The sequence below is a fragment of the Ambystoma mexicanum genome, chromosome 10 (assembly GCF_040938575.1).
Source record: "Ambystoma mexicanum isolate Mex_15411 chromosome 10, UKY_AmexF1_1, whole genome shotgun sequence".
Classification (NCBI taxonomy): Eukaryota; Metazoa; Chordata; class Amphibia; order Caudata; family Ambystomatidae; genus Ambystoma; species Ambystoma mexicanum.
The window spans coordinates 1,322,984,589-1,323,004,938 of record NC_090932.1 but is presented as its reverse complement, the minus strand read 5'-3'; positions in this window follow the sequence as shown (position 1 = coordinate 1,323,004,938).

Genomic DNA, 20,350 nt, shown 5'->3' with positions numbered 1-20,350 from the left:
ATCTTACATTGGTTTTGCTCCTCCTACCATAGCTTTTGGCATTGAGGCGCACAAAAGGGGGTAAGCCCCCTATCTCTGTGCAGGTGCTTGTGGGGGGGTCATTGGGTGGCATTTGCCATATGCTTTCCAAACTGATATTTAGAGAGGTCTGCTCTATTCCTGGGCGTCATGTAGTAGCCAGTATCGGGGAACAAATGTATTCGCTGGCTGAATAGTTCATTAAGTAGGTATTGGTGATGCCGCGGTTGAGGTCTGAGGTTGTCAAGTAGAGGGTTGGGTGTGTGGCAAATAAGATACGTTGGTAAGGTTGAGGGCTTCCTCGTCACCAGGTGTGTATCAGAGTACTCCTAGGCCTCAGGGTGTTACTGAGGGTCGACCATCGGAAAGAGGGTTGGGCAGGTTCCCCTTGGAGTGGAACAATCAACCTTGTTTTGGCCCTTTGGGAGTGGGGGAAATGGATCTCTGTTTCTATGTGGTTTACCTCCTATTTCTTTTGGCTAATTACAGTATAATTGGGTTGTGTCCAATCCGATGTCGCTAATGGGGATGGAGCTATACCGGTAGCTTGGCACTATGCCATCTGGCTTAACCGTTGTGTCTGTGAGCGATCTTTTTGCTGGTATCATGGGTGTGATATGAAGAGGAACATTAAATGTGAATATTTTAATTTGAATCTATTATTTCAGTGCAAAAAGGTATGTATCTCCTTCGTTGTGCGCTGTTCTGCTGGTACCACTGCACCAAAACATCCATGAAGTGCTGAGTGGGAGTGAGCAGAAAGTAGACTCTATCTGTCGGTATCCTAAGATTTCTTGGGAGTACTATATGTCATTCACTTTGTGTGTTAATGTGTGATGTAATACACTGTATAAGGGTATGTGGGCCCCAGAACGCCCTTCACAGGGGGGTGGGTCGGATTGAGGGGTCACGCATCACCATTGTCATAAGGTGGGGTGCAAAGGCCGCTGTCCTAATGGCATTCTGGTGTTTGTCGTATTCAGTTCAGATTGGGAGTGATTGCAATATGTTTATTTTGGGCAGATCAGTTATTTTAGTAGACATTTCCATGGCAAGGGTCCTTGCTGTTAGGGCCACTGTTGTGGGTAGGCCATCCGGTGTCGTTCCTCTGGAGTGTGACGGGGGTCCGGCTCAGTGGTTGTGTGGGGCCTTTCCCCCTTGCTGAGAGATTTTTATTTCTGAGTTGGTTCATGGAGAGGGTTTGAGGGGGTCATGTGTCATGTATGCTTTTCCCATGGTGGCAGCCCCAGTGGCCAGAGCAATAGTCTGTGATGTCCCAGTGAGAGTTGAGCAAAAGGTTTCGGCCAGGTAGGGTCTGCGTGAGGGATGAGAGACTGAGATCCAGAGGTCCACGGGACGCAGGGCTGGGGTCAGTGGGCTTTCGGGGTATCGTTTCTCAAGGGGTGTGGCTAGGAGAGGGGCCATACCTTTCTCTGCTGGGCATTTGTCCATTCCTAGTAACTGGTTTTCAGTTGTGGTTGTTTTGGGGCTTGTGTGTTAGGTGCGTGCCTCCTGGTGGCAGACCTGGTGTTGGTCATTGGTTTGTGAGTGTCCCAATCGGAGTGAGGCTGAAGGGCTTCAGGCAGTTGGGTTTGCGGGGGCCAGGATAACGGGATCCGGGGGCATGGGATGCAGGCCAAATGTCTATGGGCTCCCCAGGTATCATTTCTCCGGGGGGTGGCTGAGAAGGGGCTACACTTTTCTGCCAGGGCATTGGCCCAGGCAAAGTGACAGGTTTTCAGTGTGGTTTTCTGAGGGCTTTTTGCGAGGGAGAGGGTTGCCTCCTGGCAGCAGTCGTGCTTTCCAGAGCCATTTAGTGTGGGGGTACCACTTTGAGTGGGAGCTGGAGGGCTTTCAGGCAGTTAGGGTCTGTGGGGGCCAGGAGATCGGGATCAGAGGGCGCTGGGCACAGGCTGAGGGTCGATTGGCTCCCTGGGTATCATTTCTCAAAGGGTGTGGATGGACATATGACCAGGCTAAGTGATGGGTTTTCAGTTGTGCCTTCCTGGGGGCCTTTTGGGATAGATGCTTGGCCCCTGACGGTAGTCCTTGTGTCCAGAGCTATTTTGTGTGGGGGTCCTTCTTCAGGCGGGGGGATGAAAGGCTTTTGGCAGGTAGGATCTGCAGGGGCCAGGAGATTGTGACACCAGGGTGCTGGACTCAGGCAGAGGGAATGCGGGCTCCCTGGGTATTGTTTCTCAAAGGGTGTGGCAGGTGAGGGATCTTAACCATCTGCTGGGCAGTGCCTATAAGGAAAGACAGGTGTGTCAGTGGTGGTTACTTGCGGGTTTCTCATACGCGCCCCTGGTTGGCCTGGGTAGGGCATAGGGGTCTGGCTGGCACTGCGCAGCGGTTTTACCTGATAGGTGTGTGGGGATGCACAGTGTGTTGCTTGGCACATCAGTGGTTGGCGTGGGGTGGGTGAGGTCACCATTGGATGGCGTGTTGGCTTCTGGGATGCACTGTTAGTTGGCATGGGTCGGGCATGTGTGGGTGGCTAGCACAGTCCAGCAGTTTTACCTCATAGGTGCGTGGGAGTGCACAGTGTGTTGCCTGGCACACCAGTGGTTGGCGTGGGGCTGGTGAAGTCACCATTGGATGGCGAGGGGGCTTCCGGGATGCACCGTTGGTTGACGCAGGTCGTGCGGGTGGGTCAGGTTAGCACTGCCTGGTGGTTCTGGTGGTCAACATTGTTGGTGTGCTGGGCACACAGTGTGTTGCCTGGCACTCCAGTGATTGGTATGGGCTGGTGAGGTCACCGCTGGATGGCAAGTGTGATTCTGGTATGCACCGTTGGATGTCCAGCGAGCCACTTAAAGGTATTGTTGGGGCATAACTGTGCCTCTACCTCTCACCCTCTGCTTCTTGTAAACCTCTCTCAGACGATTCAGACTGAGGAGTCTGATGAGGCAAGTAGGGCTGATTGTCCCGGTGAAGATTCAGGCGTTTGTGTCCTTGTGTTTGTGTTTGTGTTTTTGAAGAAAAAGGGTCTGTTGCTGGAGGTCATCACTATGCCCAGTGATTATGCTTAACAATTCGGGAAAAGCAGTGTCCCTCCCAGAAACAGCCCGTGTTGGGGGAAAAAGCCAGTAGGCATAACAAAAACCAGCTCCAGATGGACCAGCAAGCTGATGTCTCATGGCTGCAGAGAATGGAGAAGCCAAAGGAAAACGGGCTCTTCAACTCGGGAGTAGAGAGGCAGAGTGGAAACACAGGCGAGATAGAGGGAAGGCAGGAGAGTGCATAAGCAGGGGGAAAGGGAGTAGCAGGAAGCGTAGTAAACAGGGGAAGCATGAAGGAAACAGGAGAGAAGAACAGTGCCTGCCCACAATAGACAAGGGTTGCAATGTAAAGAGGTGGCAGAGCCAGCAGTACTAAGTAAACAGGAGCACGTCAGTTCAGGAAGAAATGCTGATCTGCTGAGGCACGTTGTGGAATGATATGACATGATATGATAAGGCATTTATAACGTGCCTGTACACAAGTAATTCTAAGTGCAAAATTAATGTGATGGGAAGATCAATGGTGGTGCCTCCATGCATGCCATATCTTCCAGGGGGAGCCTTCATGACAGTATGCCCCCTTCTATGGGTTGTGGTTCCGGGCTTTCCAGGGTGTAACTTGTGAAAGTGTTTGAGGAGATCTGGGGCATTAACGTGAGACAAAGGTTCCCATGAGTTTTCTGGATGAGTAGCCCTTCGACTGAATTAGGTACTCCAATCTACCTTTCTGATATCAGGAGTCGCATATTCTTTCCACTTCATACTCTTCCATAGAAGGATCCTTAGCTTGGCTCTTGGGACTCCTTCTCATAGAGTACTTCTCGGGTATACAACTATGTAACAAAGAAGAGTGGAAAACTGGATGGATGCGGTGGAGATTCCTTGGTAGCTTTAACTTGAAGGCCACAAGGTTTTTTTTTTTTTGGAAAAACCCATCTTTGTAGGTATCTTGTAGATAGCCATACTTGGGATCCCACTGTCCAATCAGGGACCTTTTTCCTATGTGAATCCTCTTGTCTCTTATAGCGTTCTTTGCTTTCTTCTAGACTCTTATATGCCTCCTTTTGTGTAAACGAAATCCTGTCAAGCAGGGAGACAATAGATGGTATGTTAGAAGAAGGAAAGGAATGTGTGTGGGAAAGTGCATTGATGCCTACCATAAAGACAGTAAAAGGGGCTCATCTTCATGGCTGAATAGGTTGTGTTGGTATAAGTAATTTCTGCTGTTGGTAGGATGTTAGCCCAGTTATCTTGTTCGGTGTTGGACAAGCATCTAAGGTATTGTTCCATGGTGTAGTTGAAATGTTTGGTCTGCCTGTTAGATTGGGGATGGTACCCTGAAGAAAGTGCTCTTTCAATACCTAGCAATTGACATAAAGCCTTCCAAAACCGAGCTGTGTACTGTGACCCCCCGATCCGACAATATGGAAACCGGTAGTCTTAAGATGGGAGCAGAACAGAATCTTGTCTTAAATTCCTGCAATGCCTGTTAAGCCTTCCTATTCCAGAGAAAAGGTACATCCTTCTTTAGGAGTGTTGTTATGGGAAGAACGAGATCCGAGAAATTTCAAATTAATTTGCGGTAGAAAGCTAATCCAAAAAACCATTGGACATCCTTAAACAAAGTTCGAACAGGCCAATTAAGTATAGACAAGACCGTTCTGGGATCCATCTTGACTCCCTTATCATCTATGTAGCCTAGGTAGGGTACAGAGGTTACCTCAATGAAACATATTTTGGTTTTAGCCAGCAGATGACGAAGACAAAGGCGATTCAAGACTTCAGAGAGATGAAAGCGATGTTGATCCAAGTTGGAAGAAAAGACAAGGATATCATTCAGGTAGATGAACACTGAGAGGTATAATTGATCTGAACACAACCGGTCCATAAATTGCTGGAAGATGGCAGGAGCATTTTCCAAGCCAAACAGCATTAGTTTGTATTCGTAGTGCCCGTATGGGGTGCAAAAAGTCATCTTCCATTTCTCACCGGAACGGAACCTTAGGAGGTGATAGGTTCCTCGCAGATAAAGCTTACTAAAGGAAAACGCCACTTATACCATATCCAAGATATCCTTGATTAAAGGCATGGGGCAACTATCTCGGATGGTAACCTTATTCAGACCCCCATAATCAATGCAAGGTTTCAAGGAATGGTTCGGTCAAAATTTCTTATTGCCCCTACGGGTCGGCTATGTGTTTTTAAGCCTAAGTCGCTCGATTTTAGAAAAATTTCCTATGGACCTTACCCGAGTTTTCGTCCATTAAACTTGCGCGAAAACAGGCACCAAGGAGCTGCCATTTTGTGATAATCCTATCATTTCCCCCATCGCCCTGGCTGACCTGCTTTTGCTGCACTAAATCATATCCCCCGCCCCTGAGCCTGACATTATCAAAACATCCATATTCCCCGCCTCTCTCCGTGACGTTACTGTGCTGCGTAGGCAAACGCGCCCAGTCGTCTTCTACGCGACTTCACACAGAACCCGGAAACCAACAAAGATCAACTCACAACACAGCGCGCCATAATTCGGAATATGAAACTGTACTTTAAAATCAAACAGCAACACGGTAAATTTGGTAAAGTACATTTATTTGACATTAAATGTTTATAGAATATTCAGCAATTGACATATGAACTCCGAAAGTCATTTATTTTCTTTTATCTCTATCCGCAAATCCTTAAAATGTTATCGTGAGTCGCGCGCTGTTCCTTTATGGTACACAGGGTGTTGGTTTTCGTTCAAAGAGACACTTTTGTTGCACGTTGAACCGCAAGGCTGTTCCATCAAGTAGGCACTAGGCCAGCGTAAAGGTTGATATGTTGCTTCTAGCCGCTAGTACCGCGTAAGGGCATATGGGCCCTTGGCGATCGTCCCATAAGATCATCAGAATGGTGCAGTTGTTTACATTAAGCTGCAGCTGGTGGCTGAAGAAACATTCTGCCGGTGTCTGAAACTGGTGGCAGGGGCAAAACGGGAGTATGTACCTATTTTGAAAACATAAAATTTATAATTAGTCTCGCCAGCTGATCTTTATTAATATTATTCATTTTATTTATTACGGCCGAGCTGAAACTATTTGCTTTCAAGTATAGTGCAATGGAGTATGTTCGGCTCTAAAATCAATGCGAAAACGAACTAAATAAATCGAGGTTGGTACACAATGAGAAACGACTTTTTGTCTACATGCGTGTGGAATGTGGACCTGCATGCCCATGTGCCCGCTACAAGGACGATCCCACAAACCTTTTCAAAGCTCTTCATTCATTCATTTATTCATGCATCCATTCATTAATTCTTAATTCCGCTATAAAAGCGTCTAAAGAGTTACTTACATTATATTTGCAATTTCCATTGTGTCTCTGCGTAATGCAGTCCGTAAATCCCACTGTGCTCTTGACAACGATTTTTCGTATACTGAACTAACATGAAACTCGGTCTAGTTAAAGAATTTTCTGCCTTATCGTCTCAAACGTTATTGCACCCCCCAAGTCCCCCTTCAAATGAAGTTCTTTCAGCATGGTCCCTGTCTCTCAAAGTCAAAAAACAATAGAACCGTATACTGCCAGTGCAAGCTGAGGGCCTCTTCAGGGTGCGAGCTGAAAATCAAAGCCGCTGACCTTCACTAGAAATTAGCATACGTTCTTTCTTTGCAACATCCCGTAGTAAAGCATCTGTGAGAACTTGAAGTTTCGAATCCATCTATGTAGTGCGCCTCAATGTGCAAATGCGAACTGGCTTCTCTCTCATCTGCAACGGCTCGCTTGGCGCGTTCCAAGGCCCCAATTTTGTCCTCATTGTCTGCGAGCTTTGAAGCCCCAAAGAACCATAACTATTGAGACTTTTAATTTTTTGGGGAAGGTCAGGTGAAAGTATAAAGTACCCGAGCAGTTGATTTGAAAGTGAGATTTATTGTTTGTTTGTTTTATTATTTGCAATACGCAAGCCTCCCCTCAGTTAACAGTGCCCAGCATTTATAAGAGATTGCGAAAATTAGTTGTATCAACAAAAATATATACATACACAAATAGACAAGGTCAGCAATATGAGGTGAATAGAGAGAGAATTCAAAAGTTGACACCCAGGTAGTTTGGCACCCAGGATGGTGAAGGTAGGGGTTAGGGTTGGCGTACTTTATATGCACACTGTACAATAAAATGTATTTACAAAAAGACAATCGTATTACAATTATTTAAACCGGTATTTGTACTTCACAACCAGCTCTCCTTTGGGTGGACATGGCACAGTGGCAATGTTGGGTGGCAATGGATCAGTTCTCTGCACAGAAACTTTCAAAATTCCATATCTGTGCTTCTCTAATACAGCAACAATAAGGCTTTTGACAAAGTCGAACTCCATTTCCTCATAGTCTGGTTTGATTACCTATTGCTTACTTCTTTTTGAAAAGGCCTTAGTGTAGCGAGGCATCCTTACATTACCCTTAGGCCTGTACTTTAGCCACATATTGTGGAACACCTCCAAACCTCCTGTGTGACAGAATTCTGTCAGTCCCCTCAAATCTCTTGATAGAGTTTTATCGAAAACAATCTTCTCAATGGCTTTGTGTGTCGGTGAAGATGGATTCAACCACTTCTTCTTCCATTGCTGATGGACTGGGACCACTCTGAAATACTTTCCAAACCTTTTTTTTCCTGCAGCCGAGATTTTCTTATTGATTGATTTAGCAAGATGCCACATGTCAAATTGATGTTTAATATGTGGGAACTGCTCTCTCATTGTCTTTGCAATTGAAATGTGTCTGTCCGTGGCTATGAGGTCGATGTGCATTCTCCTCGATTGTAGATATTCCACTGATTTTATAAATCCTAGTTTCTCCATGGCCACTGAGGATGTACATTGTGTTACCTGCACGTCCACCGAACTAATAATTTTCTTACTATCCATGTCCTGAAAGTGGTAGGTGCAGTACTTGGCAGAAAATCCAGGGCTGTCGCACTTTCCATCGCCAGCTAGCCTGAAACGTTTGCCTTCGAATGTACTTGCTAGAGACAATTGTTCAATTTTCCAAGCATCACTAATGGCCGGAAACAGATAATCATGTTGGTATTTGTAGTACTGCGTTTTTGAAATGAAATGGAGTCCCACAAACTGAAAGAAAGACTCTAACTTTATAAAACTGGACCCACTAAAAAGTGATGCAGCTGCACACAGTAGATTGCCTGCTGGCAGTTTCCCCAGCATCGGTTGTGCAGACCATGAGAACGTATGATGTAATCTACAGGTGGCATGTATTGTGACGTTACTGCCTTGTTTTTGATGAGTCACATGAATCAATGTCTTCCCACATACTTTCCCTCTGACGGAATGCCCACATTTCAAAAATACTTATAATATCCATCAAACAACTATCGAATACTGTGTTTTTGCCCTCTTTCATTAGACTGTCATCCTGCGTCAAAGTTGATTCGGCCTGTGAAGTTGAGGACATATCACCACATTTGAAAGAAATATCTCTGCTATCAAGTTCTGATGCATCGGTGAATGCTGCTGCTGGTTCATTCTCTGTCATTTCAACATCTGTTCCTTCAACATTGATGGGAGAACACAACAATGTTGACAGCTTTTTTGGTGGCAATTTTTTGGCGGGTGTAGATTGTGTGAATTGATCTGCGACTACTTCAGAGCTATCTTCAATACTTCCAGTATCATGTTGTTGCGGCGGTGCGGTCGTACTGTAGCAATGGTCCAATAAAACTTTGCTGGATTCTCCGGACACATTCATTTCATGTTCTGGCCATTGGACATGAGCATCCCGAGTCTCAACACGCCGTGTCTGAATTAATAGTTCCTCCATAGTGTAAATGGTCTGGCAAGCAACATCTCTCATTCGCTTGACTGTCTGTGTATGTATAGTTCGTAGACCCACGGGTAACTAGAGGACAGATTGGAAAAGGGATGTTCAGTTTAAACACAAGATAAAGTATAGTATAATTGACTGGAAAAAAACATAAAATAGTCCCCAGCACAAAAAAAGTTCTAAAGTTATGAACTGTTTGTAACTAACCTTATTTTGGTTTCTTTTCTTTACAACTTTTTTTGACTCGACCTTCAACATCTGCACGCTGTTGCTCTGATACGTATCCGCATGTCTCCCCTTCCTCTTGCGCTGCAACGACTATATTTTCTGTATCCGCATAGACAGCACGGAATGAGGCTCCATTGACTCCCTGAAACATAGTATTTTCATTACTGTGTATCAAAATATTGTTAGCGTAAAACGCACGTGAGGACGAACACACATGTACATCTCAATAGCCAAACACGATTTAAACATTGTGTGGAACAATCAAACGACAAGTATTCGAGCTCTGATGACCAAGTTCGATGGAGATGTCAGTATACATACTTCTGGCTCTACATGGACTGCCACGAATGATTGTATTGAAGAGGATGCCTCAGCAACTCCCTGAAACACAGGAAACACAGTACTTGCGTTAGTATGGTTTTCAATATCGTAACCATAACACACACTTGGGGTCGACGGCACAGGTACATATAAAGAGATAACCACAAATGTTGCATTATCTAAAAGAATCAAGGAATATTTAAAAATGATCAGATTTAATCGACTTATTTCTCCAATGTCTTTACATCTGCATCATCTAAATGTGATCTTGTGATTGTAGTGGAAGCTCCATCATCTCCCAGAAACACAGTACTTGCGTTAATAGGGAAGAAAGTATAGCAAGTGGAATCACGTTATATGATCATGCTCGATGGAGCTGTCAGTATCCATACCTCATGCTGCTGAAGAATATCTAGGGCTGTTGTCAATGTGGTGTGCACTTCCGAAAGCTGTAGCGCCGATTCGTATCCGCATGGTCCCGCTTCCACCGGAATTACTTGAATGTCAGGCTCTGCATCAAGTGCGTGGGTTGACGATTCAACAACAGCCTGAAACATAGTATTTGCATTAGTAAGGATTACAATATTGAAAACACAACACACGCTTGGGGTCGACCGCACAGGTACATATCAACGGCTAACCACAAATGAAACATGGTGTAGAACAATCAAACGACAAGGGTTCCAGTCCTGATGATCACGGTCAGTTGAGCTGTCAGTATCCATACCTCGGGCTGCTGAAGAACATCTAGGGCTGTTGTCAATGTGGTGGACGCTTCAGCATCTCCCTGAAAGACAGTACTTGCATTAGTATGGATAACACTAATTATAACTGAAAACAAACACCAGGAGACGACAACTAAGGTGTATATCAATTGGAAAGCACTAACCAAACAATTGGTAAAATAATCACACGATACATACAAACTATTACTTGACATGCATAAAACAAGTCAATAGCGGAAAAGCCAAGTATGATTACCTGATACGCACTAGAAGCGCTTGATAACTGCGAGCACGTGACGGAAGTAGAATGTTCTTGCTTCAGATTCAAGGGATAGTCAAGAAGTTGTAAAGGTAAATTATTGTTTGATAATGAAATGCCAATATTTAAAATTGCCATGTAAGGAGACAGAATACTTGAGTAATGCGCAATGTAGCACAGTTCCCTATGCCCATATATAGATTTCGTTTGTGGGTTATTAAATCTAAAAATAATATATTGATAAATGTCATTATTCAAAAAGCTATACACTCATATCAATGTCGAAAGTATTACAAATTGGAAACAACACCTAAAATATCAATGAATCCATTTGGCTACCTACACACTACTGCAAGGCCTAAAGCTAAAAACGGACACTTGACTCACCAGTGGCGGATTGTGGATGATAGAGTGGGAATAGCGTTTGCGAGCAATTTTCGTGTCGATCGCCGTTTGTTCTTCATTGTTACCCAAGTCGTGTGGTGTACATGTTCGAGGGAAAGTGCCGGCTGCAGATGCGGTATCGATCACCCCTCTTGTCCTCAAAGACTTGTTGGACTCTACTTTCCAGCTCATCCAGTGGATATCCGCAATGTCTGACCCATTCTCTTATTCGATCAACAGTTTTCGGGAATACATGCATTGTAGTGCCTTCAGATTTAGCATGGGTCTTCGAAGGGCAACCGCTAATCGAACAGGCAGGCATTGTTGAAAATTCTGAAAAGTAAATATCAAGATTATTATAAAACCTTGATGAATAAAAATGTCATAAAAAAGTAAATGAATCATACAATGCTCAATGCAAGGTTTGTTTTGGTCGCCGGAACTATACCAGTTCATCATATGCGGCTTAGTATTTGCATAAGTTACAGAAATGTCTGTTTTGTCTTGCATGAAAAGGAACCATGCTTACATCATAGACTGGACCGCCAAAGGATGCAATTCGATGACAATTGACACAGATGAAAATAAATAGATCTATTGATAGCATAACAATTGAAACTCAAGTCAATAGCAATGAGACCAATGACCATAGCTCTATTGGGTACTGTAATAGCAAATAGATTGAAGTGTAAAAATGACCGAAATATGACTAGGATACATGGCCTTACCTTGACCAACAAACAGTTGGATTCAGCAGGCCGAGCAGTATGTTGCAGGAGAACAGGTAGATGGCCACAGGTAGCACACTGACGAGTTTGCTCGAAGCGGTCACAGATAGCACGGAGACGAGCAGATTAGCATAGATCTCAGTGCTTCTCAGATAGAAGGTTCAGGAGTTGACTTGCAAAGCACAAAGATGTTCTCATGAGACATATCAAGTGGTTTATAAAGTATTAGAAACAGGGGTGTGTTTGTGAATGAATGACGTGTGTATGTCGTGGTATTATGTTTATCGCAGGGGGACGGCCTGCCTCAGGGGAGGCCTGCCTGGAGACACAGGGTCTGAGGAGGCCATCTGAGCGATGGCCCCTGGGCGTGGGATACCTTTTGAAGTGTACATGCTGTTTGGCACCTTGGCCGTTTGCGCCTGTCACAGCCCCCCATGCCAGCGCTCATCCCCGGGTGCGAACCGCCTTTGATAGAGGGGGTGGGGTGGATGGGCCTGGGGCGTGCAGATAAGGCACAGGAAGACTGCTGAATGGAGACACACTTATGTGGATTGCAGGGGGGCGGCCTGCCTCAGGGGAGGCCTGCCTGGAGACACGGGGTCTGAGGAGGCTATGTGTGCAATGGCCCCTGGGCGTGGGATACCTTTTGAAGTGTACATGCTGTTTGGCCCCTTGGCCGTTTGCGCCCGTCCCTTGCCCTTATGTGATGTTAAAGGACACGAGGCATCCATTGTTGTACCCCCTTTCCACTCCATTTTGGTGACCAGGCCTCACTGCGATAGTACAGCGCGCAGAGCACATGGCCCACAGCCTCGTTCCCACTCTGACTGGAAAACTCCATAGGTATTTGCAACAGTTAATAAATGTAACACATCACTCTCTGAGATCACGGTCCTGCATGTGAACCGGCTTGAACCATGCACATGGCTCGTTCATCTCCACAAACATGTCCTTGCCCACGCACCCTCGCCATTGGAAAGTAACTGCCATTCTGGCCCTGTGTCCCTGCAAGGTATTCTCTTTATGTGCCAAACCACTGACCACGCCATGATGGCCACCTAGCAGATCCCCAACTAACATTAGACCCCTACTGCAGTATATGGTTGCCTATCAATAACAAATGCCACATATCGGAGATTCTTGTGAGCACAGACCCACACTTCAAACACTGTATTATAGTGGTCAAGACCCTAGACCTAAGGCCTGTATAATCCAATGTTCATTGATAGTATTGATATATGTGTGACTTTTATAGAGACATAACCGACTGAAAGACTTTGAACAAGTGTTATTTAGTGCATGCATTATTGATAATATATTTGGTTAGCTTAGATAGTGACCACCCCACTTCACAGCGACCTGAACTTCACCCATTCCGAGCACAGGTGTCTGACGTCCATCCGGAGACACACTTGATTGATTTAAAAAATCGAAACAACCGTTGTTAAAATATATGTGGTGTTTTATTTTGTAGCTTATTTTGATGACACAAAAATACAAATGTTTACACATTGTACAGTTCAGGTTGCAGCACAGCGAGAGAAAATCCCCTGTACTGACCGCTGTCACTCGGGAATGTTTCTCTTATGGCACCAACGGCACAGGCGGGTATCACTCTTCGAACGCGGTGTCCAAGCCTCCCGTGAAGCCACCATGTAAAGGAACGATAGGCCACCAGCCTGTACCACCTGTGAAAAGGATTGAAACAAACTGTTTTTAAATGACCAAGATAATTTTAATAAACGTTTGTTGTCAATGACAATTCTTGCAACTAATGGCATTCTGCTCGGACAAATGCTATCTAGACACTGCACACTATTGAACGACTTTCATGCGTTACAATGATATGTATATGTAATTTTGGATATAGTAGAAGACCATGAAATAGTAGGGCATCACAAGCAGAGAATACTTACTCGTTACTCGGATTACGAGGACGAACAGTTGCGCAAAGTTTGTGCATAAGCACCATCATTATCCTCAACACGGACCGTGTGAGGCAGGCTGCCCTGAAGTCTGGCAGCTCGGTGATGCATTGCGGTCGTAGCTCGCCTTCCGAAATGTAGGCCACGCATCCCGAGTTTTCACAGCAGCAGCAGTTCTCCTCCTCGGTCGGCATTTGCTCGCACCGATTGCATGTGCACCAGGTGGAAACACCGTCCATGCAACTAGGTCCAGTGTCTTCATCCGTTGATTCGTCCTGCCAACTGCTGTCCGAAGCCCCATCGTTTTCGCGTGTTTCCCTTTCCAGTAGTTCCTCCTCGGTATACTCGGGCTCGTACATGTAGGGCATTATTGTATCCATTGTGTGTTGCACAAACTAAAATAATTGATAGCAGTGGTACTGGTATCTGTCCACACGGGCTACAAGCAACGAAGGTAGCTGACCAGAGCACAGAAACGAGTCACAGAATACTCAAAGTAACACAGAGAGAGGAATGGAATCGAAAATCTGCTGCTGTGTGTTGTGAAACGGTCTGTTTATACTTATTTAGGAAAGAGGCGTCCTGCCATTTCCATGGCGACACGTCATTAGCTGAAGCGCAGCGAATGTTGACACAAGACGTGCTTTGGCCTTGTGAAATGGGCGGTACGCGTCTGCTGATGACAGGCTCAGGGGCGGGGGATATGATTTAGTGCCGCAAAAGCAGGTCAGCCAGGGCGATGGGGGAAATGATAGAATTATCACAAAATGGCAGCTCCCTGGTGCCTGTTTTCGCGTGCGTTTAATGGATGAAAACTTGGGTAAGGTCCATAAGAAATTTTTCTAAAATCAAGCGTCTTAGGCTTAAAAACACATGGCCAACCCGTAGGGGCAATAACATTTTTTGACTGAACCATTCCTTTAAGTTTGTGGTTGTCTTTTTTGTTTTTTGGGTATGAAAAATAAAGACGCTCCAGCTGGAGATTTGGAGGGTCAGATGAGATTGTTTTGGAGATTGTTATCCATGTATTCTCTAAGCGCCTTCCTTTCCGGTAATGTCAGGGAATACATTCGCCCATGGGGTACCATAGCATTGGGTAGCAGATAAATGGCACAGTCTTCAGGTCTTTGAGGGGGTAGCTCTTTAGGGGTCTTGTCCTTGAAGACATCTTTGTATGCCTTGTACTTCATAGTGATGCAGTTGACTTCCCTAATTTCCTGAGAGGGAAATATCACCAAGGTACAAACCCTGTGGGGAGAATGGAGACATTGTGAATTACAGTAGTCGGATTGAAACTGGATGGTATTCTGAGTGCAGTCAATGAGACGGTTATAGAAGCTCATCCATGGGATACCAATTATTACTGGGAAATGGGCAGCTCTAAACCAAATCAAATGACATATTATTGTGGTGATTAAAACAGACATCTGTAAGGGTACTGACGTATATGTGATGGGACCTTAACTTAATGGTGGACTGTTGATTCCTTCCAGAGGTTGATGTTGTGTCCTTGCCAATGTCGGAATGCACTCCTTGTCTGGCTAACGGACTTTCGGAAAATTACCAGCCCTGCCGCTGTATAGTAAGGCCATCAGGTCCCTTTTTTGTTGTCTTCCTGTTTCGCCTTTCCACTTCAGGGTGATCTTAACCACCATCAAGCGGGAGTCTACTTCCTTCTCCAAGGGTAGTTTCAAATCGATTGGACTCTTATGCACACCCCGGCTAGTAGTCCCTCCAAAGGACAGGATCTTCCATTTCCCGATCTTCTAGGGGGTACTTCAGGACAGTCCTGCAAGAGATGACATTCCGAGGCACAATACATACACAAAGCCTTATGTCATCCTCTTCTCTTTTCGATGTAGGTTAATGGTCCCGGGCTATACCTATCTGCATAGGCTCTTCAGGATTAATTCCGTCTTGAGGAGTCAAGGAAGACTTTGGCAGAGCTTGAGTTGAGAAAGTTCCCTTCATGAATCTTCGTTCAGCTCGCCGCTCACTAACACAGTAGTCTATCTGGAGCACTAAGGAAAACAACTCCTCCAATGAGTTGGGACAAGTGGTTTGTAAAACTCGTCCTTTAATTCCTCATGTAGCCCTCTCATGAAGACTGTAAACTGGGTTGCTTCAAGCCATCCGACCTCGGCTGCTATGCGTTTATAGGCTGTGATTTAGGTCATTAAATCTGAGGACCCTTGTCGAACATCCAGAAGGGATTCTCTGGCGGTATGTACGATTTCTGGACTCTCAAATGTATGTCTGAGCAGGGCAACAAAAGCATTGTAGTCCAGTAGTACTGGGTTAGCAGAAGTCATGAGTGGGGTAGCCCAGGCTAGAGCATTGTTAACCATGCTGGAGATCAAAAATCCCACTTGTGAGTACTCTGAAGCATAAATAGTGGGTCTAAAAGTGGAATAGACCACACAAGTTTAAAGAAATTCCTTTACCTTTTTTGGGGATCTATCAAATTTCCCAGAGGCCAGTCCCAAAGGGGGTAAATCAGTCAGGTGGATGATCGTGGCGGCCACCAACTGGCGCAGTACAGTGTTCTCTGCTTTCAACCACTGTACCTCTAAAGATCATCTTTGCACTGCTGTCAGCAGTTCCTGGACCTGTTCAGCCGTAGCTATCTCTGAATGTTGTTGAAAACTCTCATATAATTCATCTTCTGACTCACCTGAGGAGGCAAGGAGGGCTGATTGTATAGGTCAAGGTGAAGGCGTTTGTGTCCCTTGAGAATGCTTCTTTTCGAAGACAAAGGGTCTTTTCCAGGAGGTCGCCAATCGGCCCGGTGATCAGCCTTAACAATTCGGGAAGAGCAGCGTTCCTCCCAGAAACAGCCTGTGTTGGGGAAAAAACTGGTAGGCATAAACAACTCCAGCTCCAGATGGACCAAAGATGGCAGAAAGCCAATGTCTCGTGGTTGCAGAGAATGGAAAAGCTAAAGGAAAACAAGCTCTTCAACTCAGCATTAGAGATGCAGAGTGGAAACACAGGCAAGACAGAGGGAAGGCAGGAGTGTAGCAGTAAGCAGGGGATGGGGGTAACAAGGAGTGTAGTAAACCAGGGAAGCACGAAGGAAACAGGAGAGAAGAACAGCATCTGCCCACAATAGACATGGTTTGCAACGCAAGGAGGGGGAGGAGCCAGCAGTGCTAAGCAAACGGGAGTACATCAGTTCGGGAAGAAAGGCTGATCCACTGAAGCACGTTGTGGAATGAACGTGATGGGAAGATCAATGGAGGAGCCTCCATGCATGCAATATTTTTCAGGGGGGAGCGTCCATGACAACCTCAACATCCACCTGGATCCTTCTAATCCCCCTCTGGGCTCTTCCGCAACCTGTGCAACACTCTCTCTCATTCCATTCTACTCTCTGGTCTGACACACTCCACCTGACACACCTTGGATGTTCTCATCACCTCAGACATCCCCCTCTCTAACCCTTTCACCACTCCTCTCTTGGACTGACCACTTTCTTCTTTCCTCTCACCCTAAACTCTCTGTCCCTCAGGCAAAGCCCACCAAAGCACTCGGTCGTTCGGTCAATGAAGCGTGTATTAGTGGAAGCATTTGCCTCCACTTTCTCTGTTCCTCCGACTCCTGTGGCTGACCCATAATCTGACACAGCCCTCTCGAACCTGCATCTTTCTATCTCCAACACTCTGCACATCCTTGCCCCTGTCATGAGAATCCACCTGAAGCCTACATCCAAGTGCAACTCTTGGTATGACTCTGATCTCACCGCACTGAAACGCAAGTGCAGGGTGGCTGAGAGCAAGTGGAGGGCTTTGGGCGCATCCTCTGACAAACTGACCTGCAGCCTGCTCCAAAGGCAATACAGACTCTCTGTTTATTTATTTGTATTTATTTATTTGTTAAGCACCAACAGCCCATAGGCATCAAGGTGCTACATAAAACAAACAGGAACAGCAAAACAGACAAATCTGACCTACGGGATGGTGAACCATCCACCCCAGATAGTTGCTTACTATGCAACGAGAAGGATCTTCAAGCTTTTCCTAAAGACAAGGTGGTTCCTTTCTGTCTGCATGTTCACCGGATGCGTATTCCATGCCTGGATCAACAATACTGGAAAAGAACGCCCCATCCCATGGATTCTCCTAAACCGGGAGGTACATAAACAGGATGTGTCTGATGATCTTAAGTTGCGAGCCAGTTGGTAAATTGCCAAATTCTCTTTTAAGAAGGAGGGTGCATTGCCGTACAAACATTTGTGTCCGAAGGTCAGAATTTAAACTGAATTCTCTCTGCCACCGGGAGCCAATGCAGACTCTTTCTAGCTTCAGGCACACATTTTCACCAGCCAATGTTACACACCAATCGGGACAAATTATTTTGAATGTTCTGTAAGCTACCCAGGCAGTAGTTACTTGGACCAGTAAGCAATGAATTACAATGATCCAGCTTGAGAAGGACAATCACTTGTACAAGCTGTTCCCATTTATTTGGGGGTGACTAGAGGACACATCTGTCTCTGTTCTATCAATGAAGAAAGTCCATATCCAAGCCTGCATCTCTGCAGCCTCTAATAACACAGTCAAACTCTTTAGAATCTGCAAGGATCTGGCTAATACTTCTGCAGTCTCCACGTCTCCTGTTCCCTCCCAGGCCCTCTGTATGGCTCTGGCTTCTCACTTCATCACTAAAACTCAGAAAATCATGTCCTTGCTCTTCTCGTCTTCTCCCTCTACCTCCACCTCTCTCTGGCTCTCTTTGGCCTCCTCTATCCCTCTCTCCTCCTCCTTTCGCCTCTTTCTCTCTGACAACACCTGATGATGTTTCAAGACAAGTCTGTTCTATGAAAGTGTCATTGAAACAGGTGCTCCCCTGCTCCTCCAGAACCATCACGGACCACATGGACATCCTCGATCCAGCCTTGGCCAATTTCGGCAATCACGCTTTTGCCACTGGATCTTTCCTCTCTCTCCTCACGCACTCACTCCCTTGTGCACCCCCTCCTTAGAAAGCCTTCTGACGATGCTAACTGTCCGGTAAACTATCGCTCTATCTCTATTACTCCTTTTCTGGGCAAACTCCTGGAAAAGCTGGCCATCTCCCAGCTTATTGTCCACACTGAAACTGTTGGTTTTCTCCATGACCATCAATCTGGACTTAGAGCAGCCTGAGGCATGGAAGCTGCTCTCCTGAACATCTGCGAAGATCTGTTCTCTAATCTAGACTCCAGCCTTCCTTCTGTCCTCAGCCTCCTTGACCTTTCCTCTGTGTTTGACATATTTAAACACGCCATCCTGATCAAGCCACTCCGTTAGAATCTGGGCATCACGGATGAGGCCCTGGAGTGGTTTACGTCCTTCCTGCTGGACTGACCCTCCCAGGTCCAACTTGGGACCTTTCTCTCCACCACCGTTCTCTCCACATGTGGTGTTCCCCAAGGCTTTACCCTCTCACCCAGGCTCTTCAATGTCTACTTAGCCCCTTTGGCCCACCTGATCTTTACCTTCTCCTCTAACTTTCAGTGTTATGCCGTTAACAATCAGCTCTCTTTCAGGCTCCCCTCAAACTCCTCTCCTCTCTCGTTCCTTCCTGACTGTCTATGTGCAATTCTGGATTGGTGCGCCTACAGCGATCTCTGCCTTAATGCCAGTAAGACGGAGATCCTTCTCATTGGGACCCTGATCCCGATTAACGTCTCTCACTCTGGCCTCCCTCCTTGGGCCCTCTTCCTCAGCCTTCCTGTGAGGCAAAAATCCTTGGTGTCATCTTCGACTCCACTCTCTCCTTATCTCCTCACATCACTGACCTTGCTAAGAAGGCCCACTGCCAGCTGCACCTCCTCAGAGGTATTCTTCCTTTTCTCACAGTCCACCAAAAGCTCACTGACGCCAGAACTCCGGTTCTCTCTAGGGTGGACTCCTGCAACAGCCTCTTTCTCAATCTGCCTTCCTCTACTCTCCACCCTATGCACCTAATCAAGAACGGGACTGCAAGATATATCCTTGGCCTCAAGCCCAGGGACTGTATTTCTCCAGCCCTGAAATCTCTCCACTGGCTCCCGTGGCTGTAAGGATCAGGTCCAAGACCCTCTACATCGTCCGCAAGGCTTTCTGGTGCCAGGCCGACACTACATCCAACTCCCTCTTCCAAAATATCTTTCTTCTTGAGCCCTTTGCTCAGCTACCTCCAACTCGCTGAGGGTCAAACGCTTCTCCTGGCAGAGAGTGGGGGTATATCTCTCTCATCTGCAGGTGCCTCCCTCTGGAATAGCCTTCCTGTCCCTATCAAACATGAGCCAGACCAGCTGAAGTTCCAGAAGCAGCTCAAGACCTGCATTTTCTCTGCTGCTTTCTCGCTCTCCCTCCCCTGCTGACCTACCTGTCTGCTGCACAGACTGGTTGCTTGGAAACCCTCAGAGTATCACTGGGTACCAGGCTCCTCCATGATCAGTCTCCTCTGCACTGCCTCTGGGTGTAGCACGCATTCAGAGGCGGAAACTGAAACCTCTACAGTCTCCTGCCTCCTTGCACTTACCCAGAGCCGCGCTGCTCTGGTCGCACTTACTCAGAGCAATGCTGCCCTGATTGCACTTCCCCCTCCCTCTCTCTGACACCTTCTCGTATACATTCCCCTTGCACTTTGCGTTGTCACACTTGCACAATCTGAATGACACAATGCATAGTAAGACCGTTTGGCTTGTCCTCCCTCTGTCTTCCCTCCCCTGTCTTGTCATGTCTAGAAACACTTGTGTACAGGCGCATTATAAGTGACATATCATATCATATCATGGGTTGGGCATGAGGCTAGCAGTGCCCGGCAGTTAACCTCATAGGTGTGATGGAGCACACAGTGTGTTGCATGGCACAGCAGTGGTTGGTGTGGGGCTGGTGAGGTCACCATTGGGAGCGAGTGGATCTTTGGGACGCACCATTGGTTGGCAAGAGTCTGGCAAGTGGGGTCTGGCT